General features: G+C 51.7%; 1 pseudogene; it reads left to right on the top strand.

Moving 5' to 3' along the window:
• Nucleotides 1-20,661, top strand: part of LOC121832940 — a 142,042-nt pseudogene that overhangs the window by 44,079 nt on the left and 77,302 nt on the right.

Raw genomic sequence — 20,661 nt, 5'->3', positions numbered from 1 at the left:
TGCCGCCGAGTTCTGCCCCAGAGCAAGGAGCTCGCGCTTACAGCCTTTCCTGCGGTACACTGGGTGAAACAGAGTATAGCTTTCAGCTCATAAGACCGCTCACTAAAGCCCCTTGATAAAGGTGCTTTTACAAGTACTGCCAACCATTGTTGTGGAATTGCGCAAGACAAGAGGACCCACGAGCGGGTGCTCCGCCGCCGTTCGCTTCCAAGGGCCGCTTATTTCAGTGCTGCGCCGCCATTTGCTTCCAAGGGCCGCTCGAGACCTGGGCCATGTGCGCTCGCGCATTTGGCGCTACTTGCAAAGACAAACGAAAACATATCGAGGGGCTTTACCGCTCACCAGAGCCGTTTATACTGAGAGAGTTTGGCCTTCTTAAGGAGATTTTGGCAGTCTGACAACCACAGCAGCGTAGTCTGACAACGGGGGATGACTACTTCCGTCCGCCATATTGTGGATCTGCCTCATAGGAACTCTACGCGATTTCACAGGAATGAACAAGACAAAGAAGTAACGCCATATTGTGTTATCGCGAAATCCGCTGGTTCTAGCGGCCAACAAGCTCCGCCCATCGGCCAAACTCTCTCAGTATAAACGGCTCTGCCGCTCACCGATGTGCAGCGCCCCCACGGAAAATGGGAGACGTTCTCCCCTCACGCGCGCTCTTTTGTTTTCGGAAAGACATCGGCAGGCCGCACCAACAGGGGGGATCGAGTGGCCGTGCCAGGGCCAACTTGCTAGAAACAGCGTCTCAGCTGAGACGGTGAAAGAAAGCACTGCCAAGCCAGCGCACGAGCCGAGCGGGACACCGCGTCTCCAGGACGCTGTTCTAACAAGCCAAAATCAGCAGTGCAGAGAAAGCATGGGCACGAACGCGTGGCTTTGGAAAGTGCCTCCTACGCACGAGTTTACGTACAAACAAAAGCGTTTTGCTGAGCTAGGTTCACGTGCCTGTACCTTTGTCTTCACTGCCGACATTTGTGAGATGGAGCAGAGAGGCCGAGATAGAACGCCTCTATTTCACGCTTTGAATGTCGTTTGCAATATTGTGACGTCGCGGTCTCCTGATTGGTCGACGCTGTGTGGCTGTGTCACAAATTTAGTTTACGCTCTAAGCGCGGGGGGAATATTCGGCGCTGGTGGCGGCCTTTGCTCCGCCTGTTGGCCAAACTCTCCCAATACACGGCTCTGGCTTTGAACAAACTGTAGCGCCCTCATTTTTGGGTAGCACAAGCTCACCTGATTGAGCATAGCCGTACTTATGGCACGTTGGTCGAGCTTTTTCAATTCCATGTGGTGCTAAAGAGCGAGAAAACACCTTTGGACGCCAGATATCGGCCAAACTCTACGTTCCAAGAGAATCGAAAGTGCCAAATTCATGACACCACCGCTAGGGCACGCGTCTCCTATCTCTGGGTGGTGACGTCACAACACCTGTGTCGCGACGTTTTTAATTTTTTTTTTTTCTTTTTGATGTCTACTTTGGAACGCGTGAAACGGCATCTCTTGGCTCACGCTCTCAGCGTCTTAGCTTTGACGGCGTTCGAATTTTTCTTCTGTCTTTGTATTTTCATCGTGATCTCGCGCTCCGCATCAGGGCAGGCACGCTTCTGCATGCGTGACAGTTTGAGACGCTAAAATTGGTACTACCCAAAACAAGTCCTAACAAGTCCCAAAGGCCTCCTGCGCTGAAGCTTTGAACAAACTGTAGCGCCCTCATTTTGGGTAGTACAAGCTCACCTGATTGAGCCTAGCACTACTTATGGCACGTTGGTTGCGCTTTTTAAATTCTGTGTGGTGCTAAAGAACGAGAAAACACCTTTGGACGCCAGAAATCGGCCAAACGTTTCGTTGCAAGAGAATCGAAAGTGCCAAATTCATGACACCACCGCTAGGGGACGCGTCTCCTATCTCTGTGTGGTGACGTCACAACACCTGTGTCGCGACGCTTTAATTTTTTTTTTTTCTTTTTGATGTCTACTTTGGAACGCGTGAAACGGCATCTCTTGGCTCACGCTCTCAGCGTCTTAGCTTTGACGGCGTTCGAATTTTTGTTCTGTCTTTGTATTTTCATCGTGATCTCGCGCTCCGCATCAGGGCAGGCACGCTTCTGCATGCGTGACAGTTTGAGACGCTAAAATTTGTACTACCCAAAACAAGTCCTAACAAGTCCCATAGGCCTCCTGCGCTGAAGCTTTGAACAAACTGTATAGCGCCCTCATTTTGGGTAGTACAAGCTCACCTGATTGAGCCTAGCACTACTTATGGCACGTTGGTTGCGCTTTTTAAATTCTGTCTGGTGCTAAAGAACGAAAAAACACCTTTGGACGCCAGAAATCGGCCAAACTTTTCGTTGCAAGAGAATCGAAAGTGCCAGATTCATGACACCACCGCTGGGGCACGCGTCTCCTATCTCTGGGTGGTGACGTCACAACACCTGTGGCGCGACGCTTTAATTTCTTCTTTCTTTTTGATGCCTACTTTGGAACGCGTGAAGCGGCATCTCTTGGCTCACGCTCTCAGCGTCTTAGCTTTGACGGCGTTCGAATTTTTGTTCTGTCTTTGTATTTTCATCGTGATCTCGCGCTCCGCAGTTTGAGACGCTAAAATTTGTACTACCCAAAACAAGTCCTAACAAGTCCCTTTTCGCAGCACCCCTTGGGCAACGCAGGAGGCCCATTCGCAGCACCCTCTGGGCAGCGCAGGAGGCCCATGGCTTCTTTTTCGACGGCATAAAACACCGACGCCAAAGTTCCCTCCCTCTAGTGCGCGCAACGAAAAAAAAACTACCATAAAAAGACGCCTCGACGCAGTCATTCATTAAACAGTTCGCGACAAAATCGCGTAGAATTTTGCTTTAGACTTTTCACGATTAGTGAAAAGTACTATATCTCCCACGTGCTACACATTTTTAGTAATCTAGTCATAAAATATTTTTACCACCACATAACATATCCATTAGTTTGTGTAATGTTTGTTTAACATGACATAATGCGTGCGTGTTATCTTGTTGTTTCTATTACATGCTTCTATCAAGCGCCAGAAAGTAAGATTATCAACTGTACATTTGGATGCTCAGAAGAAAAACAATGGCATGTCATAGCGTTTATCTTCAATAATTACTAAATATTGTAACTTGCTGTTTCTCGTATTTTTAATCTGCGGTATATTCCCGTGCTTTTAAGCTTTGCTATTACGTTGTGTATTGGGTGGCGTTTTTTGTCCTCTGCATGAACGTTGCAGACGCCATATGACAGCTTTCGCCATGTGTAGGTGCACCCATGCGTTTGCCCTGTATTTATACAATATTTTCCATATTAGCAGAGTTACGTTGAGGCAATATTTTTAAATATTCTGTGCTGTTAAAGATGGCATATGTGTCATATCTTTCTCTGGATTAGAAAGAATAAACATTCTTTGTATGCGCGTTGTGTCACTGACGCCTCAGCTGCGCAGGGACTGCCTTTCTTTGCGGACGTTTCACAAGAAAGTGAAACCTACTGCTTAATAATATTTTGTATATGTTACGATTGAGTATTGTCGAAATAAACGTTTCATAACCATATCTCCTCTCAGCACTACAATATGAGCGTAAGGACATTAGTGGGAGTGCGTTGATAGAAAGCGGGGGGGGGGGGGGGGGGGGGGGGGGGAGGGCGGCGGGGGCGCTCTGGGGAAACCTCGCCCCCCCCCCCCCCCCCTAATGAAAAATCCTGCGCACGCCTATGCCGTGGAGGTCACGAAAGAAATAAGCAGCTGAACACGAGTTCGGCTTACCTGACCTCACGTCATTGAGTGAGAAACGAACGCAGGTTCGTTTCTCGAACCAGCGTTCGTTTCGAACGCTGGTTCGAGACGAACAAAATTGACTGAAACGAACGAAAAACGAACAAAATTGACTGAAACGAAACGAAAAACGAACAAAATTGACCGAAATTCGTGAAAGTGGAGCGCATCTAAAACCGGTTCCTCGCAACCAAACATAGCAAATCATAACGCACGCATATTACATGCACATGCATCGTGCGCGTATTCTCTGCTTTCCGGGTTTACAATTTTTCAAGGCATTTTGTTTTGTTTGTTTGCAGGTTGCCCTCCGACTTCAGGCGCTGGAGTACCCGGGGATTAACATGATACTGCTCGGCGTCTACAGCGTGAGAAACTTTTTAGATCGTTTATAACAATCACTAAAAGCTAAAAAAAAAAAAAACCAGGCGAGCCTTTTTTTTTTTTTTGCTTTTAGATGGTTCTTCGGTGTTCCGATTGGCTAATGCCTTAATCTCATTGGCTCAACACCGATAATGAGGCTCTGCTCTGCGTTTCTAAAGCGGTCAGCGATTATATCAACTATAGACACATGACTTCTCAGTATACTCCCCGTTCCCTTTGCTTGAATCTTTCCTACAAATTAAATGAATTACTCGGTTGAAAGCTTTTATGCAAATTCTCGTAGCGCGAAACAATTATTTTCTCTTTAAAAACGCCTGACGTTTTCCAGTGCTCCTGCACTCCTGAACATACCTTTTTGTTTCCTCCGCGTTGCCAGGTTTAGCAAGCACACATCAGTTGCACGCCACACGACATCTCGAGAGTTGATATTGTCACGAAGGACAAGTGATGAGGCGGCGAATAACGGAGTAAACTAAACGTTTAATCGGGCGAACTTGTGCCCAAAAAGTAAAAGGAGAAAGAAAGATAACAACAAAGCGTCGCGGGCGTCGAAGGCGGCGAAGCAGCAAGATCGAACGCTGAGGCGAAACAGACTCGACAAGGTCGCGGGCGGCCTCTTATCTAGAGTGAGTCACTATCTCGAAGATTCGTCGGGGAAGGATCGAGCGTAGCGCGCTTGGGGCGAGAATGAATCACGCACTTTCTAGAACAACAAAAACGATAGAAGTTATGTTCGCAGCAAGAATAAACGAGAACCTTCTGCAAGTCTGCGCGCGGCATTATCCCCCCCTTTAAAAGCGCATCGTCCCGATGCAGCACAAACCGAAAACAAAGCAAACAGAAATAACGGTAAACTAAAGAGTCATTTTGATAAATACAAGCTTTACTGTCAGCTTTAGAGTGTGGACGGTGCGTCCATCGCGGTTCTCGGTCCAGGAACAAGTGCCCGAGCTCTCACTAGCACGCGATTGTCACGAGGCTCGCGGCATCGGCTGCTTAGTCCACCTGCCGGTGGCGCCGGTACATAACACCTCTTCCGCCTCAGATGTAGCTCCCATAGCGTTCTGGAGGGTGCCTATTTCTTGGAGGTTGCTCCCTTCTTCCGCTTCCGGCGTCTGTCGTATGTTCCGGCGTCGTCTCGGAATTATCTTGAAATGACGATCTCTCGGTAGGGTGATCGTGTTGAGAGTCCGAAACAGGAGCAGGAACAGACCACTCAGCCGATGGAGTCAATGTCGTAAATCGACGCCTTATTTGATCCACGTGGCGGCGGGTTGATCCAGTTGCTGTCTCTACCAGCCAGGAGCGAATTCCAAGTCTTTTGGTCAACTTTCCTTGGATCCACTTGGGGGTTCCTCTGAAGTTTAGGACATAGACTGCCTGTCCCTCTTGAAATACCCTGGACGGCGGTGTCTTTTCCATATCTCGTTCCTTGTGACTACTTTCTCGACGAGGAAGGAGTCTACTGATGTTAGTAGCAAGCTCCCTGTTGAACATCAAAAATGCTGGTGTTTTTCCTGTCGAGCTGCAAACTGAGTTGTGTTGTTTGTACAGGAATCTAGCAATTCTCAGTGAGAGCGATCCCGTTTTCTCTCTTGACAAACTTTGCTTAAATTCGTAAACCATGCGCTCGGCTTGGCCATTTGTCGCTGGATGGTACGGAGCGCTGGTCACAAACTTCACGCCATTCTTTTCATAAAAGTCTGTTATCTCCTTCGATACGAAGACGCTTCCGTTGTCGGAAACAATCTTGCGAGGCAGTCCAAAAGTTGCGAACATACCTCGGAGTTCTTTGATGACCGCTGCAGATGTGGCCCTAGCCACGCTTCGCACTTCTAGTCACTTTGTGTAGGCATCTACAACGACAAGGAACATGTTTCCTTCCAGAGGGCCTGCAAAGTCCAAATGCAGCGTGTCCCAAGGAAGTGATGCGTGATCCCACGTAGGAAACGGTGCCTTGCTTGGTATCTTCCTGGACTCTTGGCAGATGGGGCAGCTGCCAACAGCGTCCTCTATGTCGCGGTCGATGCCAGGCCACCACACATAGCTGCGTGCAGATGACTTCATGGCCACAATTCCCTTGTGTCCAGCATGCACTAAATTCATGGCTTCAGGACGTGCCAAGGCTGGTATGACCACCCGGGATCCCCATATGACACATCCTCTTTGAGTGGACATCTCTGCGCCTTTTTTTCTGTACGCGGTGAAGTCCTTCTCCGTGAGCTCATGAAGCTTGCCTTGCTGCACAGCCTCGTAGACGCGGGACAGAATCGGATCCGCGCATGTCATGGCTGCTATCTTCTCTGCTGTCAGGGGAGAACTGGTCAAGGCTTCAATCATCAGGACGTCTCCCGGTGAGCAAGGCTCGTCGTCACTGTCAGGTAGGGGCAGACGGCTTAGAACATCCGCGTTCTGGTGTCGTTTTCCAGGCCTGTACACGAGTTTGTAATCGTACGCCGATAGTTTGACGCACCATCGCCGCATTCGGGGTGACAAGACTTGTGGTACCGGCTTCTGCGGTCCCAAGATGCCAAGCAGTGGTTGGTGATCGGTGATAATAACGACACTTCGTCCGGCGATGTATTGGTGAAAGTGCATCGCCCCAAACACCACTGCTAATCCTTCTCGATCAAGCTGTGAGTAATTTTTCTCGGCATCCCCTAGAGTTCTTGACGCGAATGCGATTGGAGCTTCCCTGCCCTCGTGGTCGACCTGCGCAAGAACTGCGCCGACGCCATATGGTGACGCATCACAGGACAGAAGCAGTGGTTTTGACTCATCGTAGTGAGCCAGCGTTGTCTTGCGGAGTACCAACTCTTTCAACTTCCGGAAAGCGAGGGCATGGTGCTCTTCCCAGTGCCAAGGGACGTTCTTGGCTAGTAGTCTGTAGAGATCGCAGGCTACAGTCGCTCGGTTTTCTAAGAACCTGTCGTAGAATGCGAGCATTCCGAGGAACGACTGCAGCATGGCTTTTGACGTAGGTTCTGGCAACTCCCTGAACGCCTTGATCTTGTCGTTGGTTGGATGAACACCAACCGCATCGATCGTGTGGCCCAGGTAAGTGACCTCACGAACGCCAAATAGGCACTTCTCACGGTTTGCTCGCAGGCCAGCTTCTTGGAGTCTTGACAGGACAAGGTTCAGGCGCTGGGCGTGTTCCGCGGTTGTGGCACCGCTGACAATGATGTCGTCCAGATACACGCTGACACCGGATATCCCTGCAAGTGTTGTCTCCATGCATTTCTGGAAAATGGCTGGTGCTGCCGAGACGCCGAAAGGAAGTCGCTTGACGCGATAGAGGCCCTTTATCGTGTTGATGGTAAGAACGTCAGCTGTGTTCTCGGTGACTCGTAACTGCTGGTATGCTTGAGCCAGGTCGATGGTTGAAAAAGTTCTCCCTCCCCGCAGCTTTGCGAGCACCTCTGTCACTGTCGGCAGTGGATATGACGCCTTGAGCGTCACAGCGTTGACGGTGCTCCGGTAGTCACCACAAAGTCTGATGCTGCCGTTTTTCTTCCTTACTACTACAACGGGTGTTGCCCAATTCGAGTGCTGAGTCTGTTCAAGGATGCCTTGTTCCGTGAGACGTTGCAGCTCGGCTTCCACCGCTGGTTTGAGCGCGAATGGCACAGTGCAAGCTCGTAGAAACTTGGGTGACGCGTTGTCTTCCAGTTCTAGGCTTACCGCTGGTCCGTTGTAGCCGTTCAGGTTTCCGTCAAAAACTGACCCGTACCTTTCGATGGTGGCTGTCAGGCTGCCGTCCAACACCACCTGGTGCACGCCGCTGAGGCCAATTCCCAAGGCTGCAAACCAATTCCGCCCAAGAAGGTTAAATCCGGGGTGCTTCATCACAAGAAGAGGCAAATTCACTTTCAGTTTCTTGAACTGGACCATGACGTGAATTGTTCCCAGAGATTCGATGCCTTCCCCAGACCAGGTACGCAGAGCGATGTTATCGTCTGTAAATTCCGGAGGGTTAATTGGCCACGCTGCTCGGAAAGTTTGTTCGCTGATCAAAGAAAACGCCACTCCCGAGTCCACCTCAAATCTGAGAGGAACACCGTGAACCTCCAGGCTTATCATAACCTTCTCTGCCGGCTCCCGCCGCGGTGTTACGGCGTACAAGTCACCCTGCGTGCCTGACGGTTCCGTAAAGGGGCCATGATTTTCCTGTGGTTCGAGTGCCTGTACGGAGTTTTGGTTGTTTTTCTTTCTCTTGAAGCAAGCTTTCGCGATGTGTCCCGTCTTTTTGCAGTACCGACACTGCGATGTTCGGGACTTGCAAGAACTAGGACTGTGGAGTTCTTCGCAGCGATAGCAGGGCGACGATGGCGTCGTCTTCTCTTGGCGACGATGCGCCGGACGCGTTTTTTCCGCTTTGTTTATTTCTTGAAAATCTGCTTTTATTTGCCGCTGGTGGTCCCTGGCGCTCTCGGCTCGTACGGCAATGTCGAACGCCTTGAGGAACGTAAGGTCCCGCTCCGCAAATAGCCGCTGCTGGAGATTTTCATTTTGAAGACCGCAAACAAAACGATCGCGCAACATTATGTCCATGGGTAACATCGTCGCGTTGCTGGAAACCGCTGTTCTGACCGTGCTGACCGTGCCGTCGGCTGCCCCAGCTGCTAGCGCTGAGACGGAAAGGCTAGCTGTGCTAGTCGTCGGAGTCACTTGAACGTTCCCAAAATTGCAATCTGCTGCAAGTTTCTTGAGAGCAGCGACGTAAGCGGTCACTGACTCTTCGGGCTGTTGATCTCGCCGTTGGAACTTGCAACGGCTGAACAGTTCTGCCGGCCGGGGATCAAAATGTGCTTGGAGCAAATTCACGATCTCCTCGAAAGTCAAGTCACTTGGAGACCTGGGAGCCACCAATGCCTTGACCGTTTCAAATGTGGAGGGACCACACAGAGTTAGCAGAACGGCCCGTTTCTTGGTGCCATCCCTGATGCCGTTGGCCTCGAAGTAGTAGATGAGCCACTCCGCCCAAGATGACCACCCCTTTCCCGAGAACTCTTCCATGGTGCCGTGAGTCGCCATCTTCTCAAAGCCGCAGGTTCGTTCCTCTCACTCGTCGCCAATTGATAAATACAAGCTTTACTGTCAGCTTTAGAGTGTGGACGGTGCGTCCATCGCGGTTCTCGGTCCAGGAACAAGTGCCCGAGCTCTCACTAGCACGCGATTGTTACGAGGCTCGCGGCATCGGCTGCTTAGTCCACCTGCCGGTGGCGCCGGTACATAACACATTTGGAACACATAAGGTCCACAGTCCTATCGAGCGTAGTACGGCTTCATGCGCACGACGTGGACGACTTCCGGTCTTGGAGGGCGGCGTGATGAAGTCCGTGTTCCATCGGGCATCACCTCGTAGTTCAGATCCCCGAGTCGACGAAGCACTTTGTAGGGTCCAAAGTAGCGCTTCAGGAGTTTCTCGCTGAGACCACGGTGGCGGATCGGTGTCCAAACCCACACCCTGTCTCCCGGCTCGAAGTGGACATCCCGGTGACGAAGGTTGTAGCGGCCAGTGTCGATACGTTGTTGGGCTTGAATCCGGAGTCTGGCGAGCTGACGGACTTCTTCTGCCCGTTGGGCAACCACCTGGGCGTTGTCGCTTCCGCCGACAGCCGGTTCGTGGGGTAACATTGCGTCCAGCATTGTCGTCACTTTGCAACCATGAACCAGTTGAAAGGGTGTAACCCCGCTGGTTTCTTGCACGGCCGTATTGTAGGCGAAGGTGACGTACGGCAACACCTCGTCCCATGTCTTGTGCTCCACGTCGACGTACATGGAAATCATGTCGGCGATGGTCTTGTTGAGTCTTTCCGTCCGCCCGTTGGTCTGAGGGTGGTACGCAGTTGTACGACGATGGCTGGTGTGACTGAGTCGCAGGATGTCTTGGGTGAGCTGGGCCTTAAACGATGATCCGCGATCTGTAATCAGAACTTCTGGAGCGCCGTGCCGGAAAACGATGGACTCAATGAAAAACTTGGCTACTTCCAGAGCAGTCCCCAAAGGAAGAGTTTTCGTTTCGGCGTACCGCGTGAGATAATCTGTGGCGACGGTGATCCAGCGGTTGCCCGACGTCGACGGTGGAAAAGGGCCAAGTAGATCCATTCCGATCTGTTGGAAGGGTGCCGTTGGCGGAGGAATCGACTGCAGGAGTCCTGTCGGCCTCGTTGGAGGTTTCTTTCGTCGCTGGCATTCATGGCATGATCGTGTGTATAGGTGGACCGTTTTGGGGAGCTTGGGCCAGTAATACTTTTCACGAATACGGGCCAGTGTCCGGCTGTAACCGAGGTGTCCGGACGTCGGGTCGTCGTGGCAGGCTTGGAAGATCTCCACTCGAAGGTCGGTCGGGATTACCAGCAGCGACGTCGAGTTGTTGTTGCCGAAGTTCTCTTTGTAGAGAACTCCTTGTCTGATGGCGAAGGTCGGCAGGGCTCGTGAAAAAACACGTTGTATGGCACTCTTACGCCCTTCCAGGTGCTCTATTAGTGCGCGCAGCTCAGGATCGTCTCGTTGACGTCGGGCCATGTCGTCGGTGTTCACTGCGCCCAGGAAACACTCGTCGTCATCGTCGTCACTGCTGTCGGAAGGTGTTTCGATGGGAGCTCTGGACAGGCAGTCGGCGTCGCTGTGCTTGCGGCCTGACTTGTAGACTACGGTCATGTTGAACTCTTGTAGTCGGAGACTCCATCGCGCAAGGCGTCCTGACGGGTCCTTGATGTTCGCAAGCCAGCAGAGCGAATGGTGGTCCGTGACTACGCGGAACGGGCTTCCGTATAAGTACGGACGAAACTTCGTGATCGCCCAGACGACCGCAAGGCATTCTTTTTCAGTCGTGGAGTAATTTCGCTCCGCCTTGGACAATGTCCGACTTGCGTAGGTGATGACTCGTTCGGTGCCCTCTTGTACTTGAACCAGTACCGCGCCAAGTCCTGCGTTACTTGCGTCCGTGTAAATCTCGGTTTCGCCATCCTGGTCGAAATGTCCAAGGACAGGAGGAGTCTGCAGTCGTCGCTTCAGCTCGTCGAATGCCTGCTGCTGTTCCTCGGCCCTTTTGAACTTCTCGGCGTCCTTCGTGAGGTTTGTGAGCGGTGCGGAAAGTTTTGCGAAATCTCGAACGAAGCGTCGATAGTAGGCACATAGCCCAAGGAACCTTCGCACGGCCCTCTTGTCTCTTGGCGCTGGAAATGCTGCGACGGCGCGAGTTTTCTCTGGGTCTGGATGAATGCCTTCGTTACTAACCATGTGACCTAGGAACTTCAGTTCGTCATCGGCGAACCGACACTTTGACGGCTTGAGGGTGAGTCCGGCGGTCCGTATGGCGTGGAGAACAGCTCGGAGTCGTCGCAAGTGCTCGTCGAAGTCGCCGGAAAACACTACGACGTCGTCGAGGTAGACGAGACAGCTCTGCCACTTCAGTCCTGCCAGTACGGTGTTCATGACACGCTGGAAAGTTGCTGGCGCCGTGCATAGTCCGAAGGGCATCACCTTAAACTCGTACAGCCCATCCGGTGTGACGAAGGCTGTCTTCTCTCGGTCCCGTTCGTCGACTTCGATTTGCCAGTAGCCGCTCTTCAGGTCCATCGATGAAAAGTATCGAGAATGGCGCAGCCGGTCTAACGTGTCGTCGATGCGGGGGAGTGGATAGACGTCTTTCTTCGTCACTGCGTTCAGCTGCCGGTAGTCCACGCAGAACCTAAGCGTCCCATCTTTCTTCTTAACCAGTACGACTGGGGAGGCCCAAGGACTACTTGAGGGTTGAATTATGTCGTCCTTCAGCATCTCTTGAACTTGCTCCTGGATCACCTGCCTTTCTTTGACGGACACTCTGTATGGAGATCGGTGCACAGGGCGCGCGTCGTCCTCGGTAACGATGCGGTGCTCCGCAACGGCGGTTTGGCGCACCTTCGACGACGTCGCAAAGCAGTCGCGGTATTCGGCGAGGAGGTTAATCAGCTGACGTCGTTTCCGGCCCGGAAGTTTAGGGTCAATGTCGAGCTGCGCTGGCGACGTACTGTCTTGCTGAGGTGGCGAGGATTCGTCAGCAATGGCGGCGATTTGCGCGGAGTTTCGGAGTTCCTCGACGTGGCCAACGGCTGCCCCTTTCGTTAGGTGTTGCGCTTCGTTTCGGAAGTTCGTCAGGAGGACCACAGTGCGGCCATTCTGGAGTTCTGCTACCCCTCTTGCGACGCCTATTCCTCTTCCCAGGAGCAATTGAAGGTTGCCTTCTAGGACAACTTCGCCGCAGGTAGCTGTATCTGCCACGACGGGTACAATACTTGATCGCGGCGGCAGGTTCACGTGGTCGGTGGCGACTCGGACGGCGGCTGGCCCTGTTTGGGGTTTCTCTGAAGGCGGAACAGGCTTCCGCAGCGTCAGTCTGTTCTCACCCAGGTCGATGACGGCGCCGTATTCACAAAGAAAGTTCATGCCAAGAATGACATCTCTGGAACAGTCTTGTAGAACGACGAACTTTACCGGACACGTCTCGCCGTGAATCTCGACGCGAGCAGTGCACCTTCCGACGGGCGTGATGGGATGTCCTCCTGCGGTTCGTATTTGGGGTCCATCCCACGGCGTCAGGACTTTGCGAAAGCGGCGGGAGAGCCTTCCACTCAAGACCGAGCAGTCTGCTCCGGTGTCCACGAGTGCTGATGCGTCGTGGCCGTCAATGACGACATTTAGGTTATTGTACACCGCTGCAGGAGCGTCGTTTGGATCTCTGGTAGCGTTCGAGTGGGGGCCCTCCGACGTTCGTGGAGGATCTTGGCGTCGGTCGTCTTCGGCAACTCCACCTCCAGGAGTTGCCGCGCCTAGTTTCCCCGGCGTGGAGCGAGGGGTGACAGGCTTTCACGTCGGGGTCGGTGCATCGGCGAAGCTGGACGTCGCGGCGACGGCGACCGGAACACTCGGCGGGACGCAGGCTCGGGGGACTGGGGTCGTCGCAGGTACTCGTCGATCTCCCGAGGGCGTTCGCCATAACGGGGTCGCCAGTCGTTCGGGTGGAACCCGCGCAGCCCGAGTCGTCGGTATGGGCATCGGCGGTACACATGGTCAGCTTCCCCACAGTGGTAACACAGCGGGCGTCGGTCGGCCGTCCTCCAGACGTCTGTCTTCCTCGGCGCAGGTTGCTCTGGGTGCGCCTGATCTTCCTGTCGTCGGGGGTACTGCGGCGTTGGGGCGTCTCTTCGGGGTGGCGACGTGACTTGGCGGGGAGCTTGCGGCGGTCGTCGGGCCATCGCGGCGTAGCTCAACGTCGGTTCCTCCGGTGCCACCGTGGTGACGGGAACCTCTGGTTGGAGCGCCCGATGCACTTTTTCTCGGACAGCCTCGGCGATGGAAAGGGTTGGCGGACGGCTGGTAGTTGGCAGCAACCTTCGCAGTTCCTCCCGGACAACCTCTCGGATAATTTCCCGGATGTCCGGTGTGCCCAGAGTGTTTTCGCCGTTAATCAGTGTGGGTGCAGCGACGCCTGGATGGCGCTGGTAGTGGGAAGCACGTGCCTGAAGCGCGCGCTCGATGTTGGTTGCTTCGGCGATGAAAGCTTCGACGGTGGTAGGCGGGCTCCGCACAAGGCCACCGAAGATGTTTTCCTTCACACCGCGCATCAAGAACCGTAGCTTCTTCTCTTCAGGAGCGTTTGGGTCGGCGCGGTTCATAAGACGGAGAACGTCCTCGACGAAACTTGTGACGCTCTCGTTTGGCCCTTGGCTTCTTGCTCGCAGGAGTTCTTCGGCACGCTGCCGTCGGTGCTGGTTGGCAAAGGTCCTTCGCAGCTCGGCCTGGAATTCTTCCCACGACGCAATGGACGCTTCGTGGTTCTCGAACCACGTGCGTGCCGTGCCTTCCAGAGAGAAGTAGACGTTCTGGAGGCACTGCTCCGGTGTCCATGCGTTATGGCGGGCAACTCGTTCGTAATGTTGCAGCCAATCTTCAACGTCCTCGTGGACCTCCCCGTGGAATGGCGTCGGAGTCCGGGGTTCGACGGGAAGGTATACGACGGCGGCGGCGGACGGGTTCTGCGACGACTGGTTGTCCATCGTCGGCCTCGTTGGCTGCCTGGTCCTGGGTGGCAGAAGTCCGTATTCCGGGGGTAGACCTTGGGTGCGGCGACTGGATCGGGTCGTATTGTTCCTCGGAGAGTGGTCTTCTCACCGGGCTTGGAATTGGACTTGCACTGCGGGCCCTTGGAGGGGAACGCTGCACGGGCATGCGGTTACCCCGCACCTCCACCAAAATGTCACGAAGGACAAGTGATGAGGCGGCGAATAACGGAGTAAACTGAACGTTTAATCGGGCGAACTTGTGCCCAAAAAGTAAAAGGAGAAAGAAAGATAACGACAGAGCGTCGCGGGCGTCGAAGGCGGCGAAGCAGCAAGATCGAACGCTGAGGCGAAACTGACTCGACAAGGTCGCGGGCGGCCTCTCATCTAGAGTGAGTCACTATCTCGAAGATTCGGCGGGGAAGGTTCGAGCGTAGCGCACTTGGGGCGAGAATGAATCACGCACTTTCTAGAACAACAAAAACGATAGAAGTTATGTTCGCAGCAAGAATAAACGAGAACCTTCTGCAAGTCTGCGCGCGGCAATATGTCATCACTCCGCGTACTAATTATGGTCTACATCCTCAAAGTATAAATAATAGACTCTTTTCAAAAGTGCCCGCCAGTAGCTAGGGCGTCGATCATCTCAGCCCGCCATTGTTTGGGCACATAATTTGAGCATGAATTCGACGCTAGGGATGCGTCAGGGTTTGGCGGCGACTCGTATCCAATCACAATGCCCAAGAAATGGTGGCCGCCAATGTTGTGTTTGAAAGAGGTAAAAGTAAAATATCAAATAACTATACTGCTAGGACCCACTGTATGCTCCTATAATTCTGACAATTTTTTTTTTAAATGGCGCGACATTGAATACAGGCCGAACTGGTTCAGCAGTTCGGAATATCGGAATCTTTGTTTCTAAGTGATTGAGCATTTCAATGAAAGCATTTCAATAAGCGGTCATTACCAACGTGACATTTTAAATCTTTGGGAGATATAAAAGACCGATTAGCTATTAGAATGTAACGAAACCAACTATATAGTCAAGACGATCGAAAACTTGAGCAATATTAAATAGGTCGTTTTCACACCGAACAATATACGCTCGCTCCCCGTCAGCTTTCCTTACAAGCACGTTCCCATTCCTATACCAAACGTACTTGTACTGACTCGTGTTGCTCCACTCCTTTGCTGCCAATAGAAGCTCTCGGTTGCGCTTCATCATGTTTTTTGAACGTACACGTAAGGTTTTACAGCCTTCAGTTTTCCCCTCCACTCTAGCCATAGCTCGCTGCTGCTCTGTCTGGCGAAGCGGACGATATTGCCCGGAACCTTGTGTGATAGTGAGGAGAGCCTATGTGTATCAGTTATGTCACTTTCAGCAAGAGACCTCCAGTCTAGCAGCGATTTCATTAATTTTGCAGAGTAAGTTTTCACTTTTAGTTTCGGAAATTGGGGACTCCCGCGAAATCGACGCCGCGTGGCGGCAACGCTGAGAAGCTCAGGAGAGGAGGTTGTTTCGACTCCGTCGTCTGCTATCGCTGCTTGGTTCTCGTAGGCCGCATAGAAACAAACCTCGTTTCCAGAAATTATTTGAATGCTTCCGCCGTGTTATTCTTACGCACTAACTAGGAGAAGGTTCCTAGCTTCGAAAAATCGCTTTGCTTTCATGTGTAACACCGATTTTACCCTGCAGTGCAAAAAACTGACCGTGGTCCGCGTGCTGAACGACGAAAACGACCTCCTTTCATCCGCCATTTTGTCCGACCAGCGCGCCCCCTATAGTTTGCTGGAGTCACGAATACCATGGATCTCAAGATTCAGCTTTCTTCTGGGCCATTCAAGTTCTTGAACCGCTGACTGGAGTTTCTGCTCTTCCACCCGTTCTAATCGTTTGTACAGATTTGTTTTTTTTCCTCCTGTTGGCCCACCTGCTTCGAAATCCCGTCGTATTCGGATGATATTATGTGCTGGGATTTTTCGATGCTTTTAACAGGCATTTTTACGTCAAGAGGGTGCCCAGTTTTTTTATTTTATTCTAGCAAGAATGACTGCTGTGTTGTGGTGCTGCGTTTGCTAGCTGTTTAGGCTGCCTGACGCACCGCCTTTCTTGCAGCCGTGGCATTTCCATGAGTTCATAAAACTTTCGCTCTTAGCTTTAAAGTTGCTGACAGGCACACCAGAACACTCACTCAAGTGGTGCTAGGACTTGCATTCAGTACAAAAAAAATACTATCGTCGTCTGGAAGTAGGTCGTCACATCATGCGCAGGACACATCGTCATCGCTAGACATTGACACAATATGACAGAGCAGCGTCAGCGACATATTTCAAAACTGCAGTCAATGCAGTAAACATTGCTGCATTGACCAACCTGCGAATAACACGGGCGATAGGTTAGGGCGTGCTTCCTCGAGCTGCCGCTGCTGCCATGTGCGGCCCAGTTTTTTTTAATTTTGTTTATTTGCTATTTTGGTTCATCCAGCGGCAGAGATGTTAGCTAGGGCTTACTTGCCCGCGATCGCTACTCTGTTTCTAATGTATGTGGCGACCTTTTTGAGGGTCATCCTGCGTCTACAGTGTTTGCAGGAAACCAGTTGTTTCCAAGTAGTCCATCAGTAGTTTGAACGCCCGTGCTTGGTTTCAAGTGTTGGTGCAGGGTCCTAGCATCTTTCGCATGGACACTGGTTGGTTATCCAGAAGATGTTGCTTAATGAGGATCACGCGCTCTTTCCCGTGTCGTTTGCTGCTAACCAGTACATGTTCGGTTGTGTCACGCAGTTCGAAGAATCTTGCAGCTTGTACTTGTAGAGCGACCGGCCAGTCGGGGCGACCCCAAGGCGAAGTTTGAAATAAACTAAAAGTTGGTTTTGAGGTGTGCTCCGAGGAATTATTTTTGGAAACTTGGGGTCCAGGTTGTACAGGTGATAAGGGTGGCTCACAGGTTGTCCCCAGTTTTTTACAGTTATCTGGTTTGCGACAGCACGGAGAATGTTTTTCACATCAGCTTTTGCAAAGGGAATGGCTTCTGTTGTTTCATTTTTGCGCGTTCAAACTGCTGTCGTGTCGGCTATCTCGTTGCCAGTGACGCCAAGATGTTATGGGACCCATTTATATATGTAATGCTATACCCCTTTTTGTGCAGGGTGTCGTTCTTACTGAGTATAGCCTGTTGTAGTCCCGGGTATGCACACTTCTTGGCTGTGGTTGATAGGGAAGCCAAAGCCGACTTTAAGCCCGTGCACACCACTTAGCTCTTCGGAGAAGTTGCCTCTAGGTAGTGTAACGCTTGCAAGATGCCGTGGAGCTCAGATGCCATGGACGATTAAAGGTAGGACAGCTTGTACCCTTCCGAAGCGCTCGCATCCGGCATGTAGATTGCAGAGGACGAGCTCACCTCAGTGCTTGATACATCTGTGTATATTTGGATGGCGTTCTTGTCGCTCCCTTCAACGTGATATTCCGTGAAGAGCCCCTTCATAAAACCGAATGCGGTGCCTTTGCCTACGTCCGGTATTGAAAGGTGGACCGAGGGGGTCAGCCGTGTCTAAGGTGCTCCCTGGCGGTGACGATACGGTGCAGCGTTCACCGGAAAGGCTTCGACATGGTTTCTTAACACTTCTGCAAAACCCGACGCTGTACGTGAGGTGTGCCGGTTCGCCAGATTCGTTGAAAAACGACTGTAGTCCCGAAGGGTCTCTTGAATGCGGAGCGCTTCTATACGTTGTTCGTGCGCTTCTGCTACCACTTCTGCAAAAGACGACGCTAGGGGCACTCCCAGCACAACGCGGAGGCAACTTGCCTGCAGTGCCAAGAGTCCCTTCTGGGTTGTTGGACTGACCCGGTCCAGGAAAGGCAGACTGTAGCGCAGACTTCCCAGTACCATTGATCTGTGTAGTTGCAGCTGCATAAGGGCGGCTGAATTTCCCCATGTCAAGCCAGAAAGGCACCGCATGATGTTCACGTACGCGATGACCTTGCATTGAAGTCTGTTCATTTCAAGTGCCCACGTGAGCCGCCTGTCGATGACTATTTCAAGAAAGGTATGCTTGTTGACGTAAGGGATAGTTTGCTTTCCTACGAGTATGGAAGAGCGTTTGCAACTGCGCCTGGTGAAAGCCATAGCGACGCATCTGCTGGGCGACAAGTGTAGGCTTCTGCAGTTCAGCTATCTTTTGATTCTGCTGAGTTTTTTGGAGTCTTTCACAGATTACTGCGCGGCTCGAATCCGAAGACCAGATGAACAGATCGTCGGCATACATCGACATTTTTATATGCTCTGAAAGTTTCTGCGGCAGGTGGGCCAGGACGACGTTCAAGAGTGTGGGGCTCAGGGCGCCCCCTTGCGGAAAGCCGGTAGTTATGGATAAACAGTCACTGTTTCCTTCTGTCGTAGTTAGGTAGATTGTGAGTCCTTGAAGGTAGTCCAAGATCTAGTTCTAGATTTGACCACCTACGCGGAATTTCATGAGGGACGTGGGAATTACTGTATGTTCCACGTTGTCGAAAGCAGCCTTCATGTCCAGAAACACAGCTACCATGTAGAGACGACGGCTTCAATGCTGTTCAACATCTGAGACTAAGTCCAGGACGCCGTCAACGGCAGAACGGCCACGACGAAACTCCGACATGCACTCGGGGAAGACGCCTGTCTTTTCGAAGTACCAGATCGGACGGTTTAGGATCATAAGCTCCACCAACTTCCCAGTGCAGCTGGAAAGCGCAATGGGGTGGTATTACTCCAGCGACAGAGGCAATTCGCCTGCTTGCAGGATAGGAACGGGGCGAGACTTCTTCTATGACTCTGGGAGCTGTCCCGCGTTCAAACTGATGTATTGTTGTAAAAGGGCATCGGGGAGGGCTGGAGATCTCAGATTGGTCAACGCCTTGTACGTAGCACCCACCAGGCCTGAAGAAGTGTGCTGAAAACACTGCTGTATAGTGCTTTTAAGTTCCTTCATGGTAAACACCTCGTCGAGCTTCGGTAGCGCGGCGGCTTCAGTGGTTTTCACGTGTGACATTTCACTAGCGAGGCGCTGCTGATGAAGCTGGCAGAACGCATTGGATGCAGCGCGCTGAGTGAAGTTGTGAGGGTCCATTGAACCGCAAGTACAGGGTGTCACAAAAGAAAATTTACACGGTCTTTTTTACCGCAAAAATAAACTAGCCTTCGCCGAACGCTCATTCTCCGCCCAAAGGTAGCGCTAGAGGTCACAACCAGATGCCAAAGTTTCAGCCCGATCCGATAACTTAATCAAACGTTATAAGTGATTTTCTGAAAATTCCAATGGGAAAATGGCGGCCGACGGAATTTTCAAACACATGGGGCTCTATGGCACCAGAAACCGAAAACGGGCAAAAATGGGCTCCATTTTTCCATTGAAATTTTTAGGAAATCACTTATAACGTTTGATTAATTTATCGGATCGGGCTGAAACTTTGGCATCTGGTTGTGACCTCCAGCTCTACCTTTGGGAGGAGACTGAGCACTCGGCGATGCCTAGTTTATTTTTGCGGTAAAAATACCGTGTAAAGTTTCTTTTGTGACACCCTGTATATCGCCAACGTCGCATAGAGAGTCGAATTAAGTGTACGACCGCCAGGGTTTGTCGTGTTCCCGCCCAGTCCGCGGCCTTACCAGTCCGCCTGGCACGTCGTTGAGCACGACGTCAAACCGATCGCAACTTCTCATTATCTGCGTTGCGCAAGGTGTTTGAGGGGAGTTTCCCCATCTTTGTGCTGGATATCAACGATGAAGTTATGGATGCGATGATGTCCGTAGCTTCTGCACCGTTTTTATATGCTGACTCTGTTTCGCCTCTGAAACGACTCCAATCTGCATATAGGGTTGTCCGACTATGCCTTCTTCCTCCAAAGCCGTCGAGGGGGATGAGTATAAATAGATAGTCGCTGCCCCTGGTGTCATATTCGGCTACCCATTGGATTGGAAGACGGAAGTCCTCAGAAATCACAGTGATATTAATGGCACCCTTGAGCTTTCCCTATGTACCAAAAGCTGAAAATGTCCTATACGAGTCTTCCTCTCGCATCAAGTTTATCTCCTCCCCACAGCGGGTTGTGTGCGTTGAGACCGCCACAAAGAAGAAAAGGCCCGTCAATTTCCTGCAGCACGGCCTGGATTTCCTCGTCACAGAAATGCACTCTTGGCGGAATGTTGGTCGCGCTGCAAGTTGAAAGATATTTTCCTGTATTGAAGCTTTAGACACACGTAATCGGCTTTAGTGTGAAGTGGGACTTCGTTCCTGGCAACTGAAATGTCTGTGCGCACACACACGGTGATAGGATTTTTCTTCCGTTAAGGAACAGAACGCTGGCACTCATATCCGGAGATACGGAGCGTTGAAGACGCATTCGATTCTATAAAGATTGCTATGGGCGTTTCATACTTTCGTGCGAAATCCCATATATCAGGCAATTTGTTACG

Source organism: Ixodes scapularis, unplaced genomic scaffold (assembly GCF_016920785.2).
Source record: "Ixodes scapularis isolate PalLabHiFi unplaced genomic scaffold, ASM1692078v2 PGA_scaffold4__175_contigs__length_147842914, whole genome shotgun sequence".
Taxonomy (NCBI): domain Eukaryota; kingdom Metazoa; phylum Arthropoda; class Arachnida; order Ixodida; family Ixodidae; genus Ixodes; species Ixodes scapularis.
Note: the sequence above shows the minus strand (reverse complement) of the source record. Positions and strands in the feature narration are given on the sequence as shown.